Source organism: Cryptomeria japonica, chromosome 2, assembly GCF_030272615.1.
Source record: "Cryptomeria japonica chromosome 2, Sugi_1.0, whole genome shotgun sequence".
Classification (NCBI taxonomy): Eukaryota; Viridiplantae; Streptophyta; class Pinopsida; order Cupressales; family Cupressaceae; genus Cryptomeria; species Cryptomeria japonica.
The window spans coordinates 560,945,867-560,948,700 of NC_081406.1; positions in this window are offsets into that span (position 1 = coordinate 560,945,867).

Sequence of the window (2,834 nt, forward strand, 5' to 3'; positions counted from 1 at the left end):
CTCGTAGCTTCTTTCAAGGGAAGAGCTTTAGATTGGTTTAGATCTTTGGGTCCTAATACTATAGGAGATTGGGATCAGTTGGGCGACCATTTTTTCCAGAGATTCTTTGATAAGGCTGGCATATCATCCTTGATGCATCAATTTATCACAATAAAGAGAGCCCCTCAGGAAGCACTGATTGATTTCAATCTAAGATTTTAGAGGACCTGGCAGAGGATACCTCTATCCGCCCACCCTCCTGCGGACATGGCATTTGTATTCTACTTAAAAGCTTGCAATTTTGATATATCAATGATGATTCAATCCCTAGGAGGCAATACTCTCCCACAAGCATTCGACATAGCAGTCCAAGCAAAAAATAATTTGATTGATGCCGGAAAGCTCACCCCCCGCCCCACCATGTCAGTCTTTCCTAAGATATCCTCTCAAATTCCCGAATAAGCCTCTCCTAGCACATCTACCCCACAGTCTATGTACTCGTATCCCATTCCCCCGCCATCATCCTTGGCCACAAAAGTTAGTGATATGAAGAACTTGTTGAGATCCTTCTCCAATGAGATTGTCAACCTAAAGAGAGCCCAAGTTCCGCCCGCTAGACCCCCTTTCAAGCAGAACTTCCGAGGGAACCGACCTCCATACCAACATAACCAACATGCCAATCATCGTACTGACAAGCCCGCTCAACCGAATGGCCAAATAGTCCTGGTCCCAAATCCATTGCAAACGATCTATCCAAGCACTGGTAAGGAGTTGACAGTGGGTCAAAATAACCTTGCAAATGATACCAATTCTTGGTGCTTCCCATGTAACAATGCTCACGCTCTGAGGAATTGCCTGCGGGGAAATTTGCAGCAGAAAGTTTCCGAGCAAAGGAGTCTAGGCATGGGGTTAGACAAGTTTGTTTATACATCTCTAGGTATGGATAACGTGTCTCTTGTTGCTCAAATACAGGGCATGTCATTGAAACAAGAGGTAGAGATCACCCCAGATCATGCACTATTTTCTTGGATGGAGGACAAGGGTGCAGTGTTCACCAATGATGCATCCACTTCAAGGGAGGGATCCCCCTTCATATAGTCGAATTATAATCTCTGCTCCAAGAGGCGTTTCACCGAGGAGAATACCGACACTTCAGGATAAGCTCCCATAGATACAACTCCTGAACAACCGGCGATTGGCCTCACTTATCCGAGGAAAGAATTCATCCCCTATAAGTTGAAAGAGCCAAAGGTGCCCACACCCACAATAGTAGACGTTGTGGAGTAGCTGAAGAAAGCTTCGACCCATGTTTCCCTGTGGGATCTCCTAAGTATCCCCAAGCAGAAGAACCGGCTGAAGGAAGCCCTATCTGAGGGCGGGAGAGATGTAAGTGAGGGCACCACCAAAGCTCCATGGACCAATGAAATGGGTTTCCAACCCGCTACCGACAAGTCATTTTCTCTGGTCATGCTGACCAATGAGGTTTCCCCTCCCAATTCTCAACTAGAAGGTAAGCCCAAGCCGAACCCATTTTATCTTACCCTTATAGTCAAGGATAAACTCTTGCATAATTCTATGATAGATTCCAGAGCTAGCACCACCGTCATGCCTAAACAAATCGCCGAAGTTTTGAATATCAAGTATGAACCTTTAAATAGGGGGGTTATGCAGCTTGATGGGAACAAGGTCTAGACCATAGGTCTTATCAAAATTCTCCCTCTGACTTTGTTTTCATGTCCTAGTTTTATGGTATCCCAAGAAGTAATGGTCATTGACATCCCACATGTTTTCGAGCTCTGCCTTTCCTGAGACTTCATTGCAAAAATAGGACGTTACCTGTCTTTAGATTGGTTCTACCCCATCCTCTGCACTCAGCGTGGTGCCAAGTTAAAAATTCTCTCATAACCCCTCCATTTCAAACACGTAGCGGACCAGGCCATGATTAATTTTGAGCCCGCTCACACTTCTATTTCAAATGAGGAAATGAAAGTTGTAGAACTCCTGGAAGACGAAGAAGTAACTTGGGAGGTTTCACCCAAACAGGAGGTTTTTCTGAACGAATTAATAAACTCTGATCCCTACTCTAACTACCATGCCACTGGCCTAGGTACCTATTGCATCTTTGACAAAAACAAGGCCATCTTGAAGCTTACTAAAGAACCATTTTCTGAAGAGCATTTATCTTCGGTATTATGGACCTGCATTTTGATGGCGCAAAATGCAAGATAGGTTCCAGTGTCAGAATCTACCTCACCCCACCCTCAGGCAACAAATCTTGAAGTCTTTCCATTTATAGTTTGCATGTTCTAACAATGAAGCGGAGTACGAGGGATTGATCCAGGGTCCAAGCTTGGCGGAAAGAATGGGCATTAAAAAGTTGAGGGTCTTGCATGACTCTGAGCTGGTGGTCCATCAAGTTTGAGGGGTGTCCAGTGCCAAACATGTCTGCATGAGATCCTATCGTGCTAGAACGTGGGATTTAATCGAAAGCTTTGATACTTTCAATATTGTGAGCATCCCCCAGAAACTAAACATTTTTGTTGACTAGATGACCTTGATCGAATCACAGTTTGATCCCGCCACAAATTTACTCACTGACCCCCAAGTATTCTATGTAGTCGTCCGACCGATTATCTTCGATAATGATACCCACCGATAGGCTTTTGAGAGCGATAGACAGATCACATTATTCATCTAAAGCTCAGGAGAATTTGCAGATTAGCTGCAACTTAAGGTGAAAGAGGCTTACGGAGATCAGATCATCCAGTTGAAATCCAATAAGCTTCCTAATGGTCTGATCACTCTGAAGAATCTATTAGACTACGATGATGCCAAAAATGATAAGTAGAAGCTTA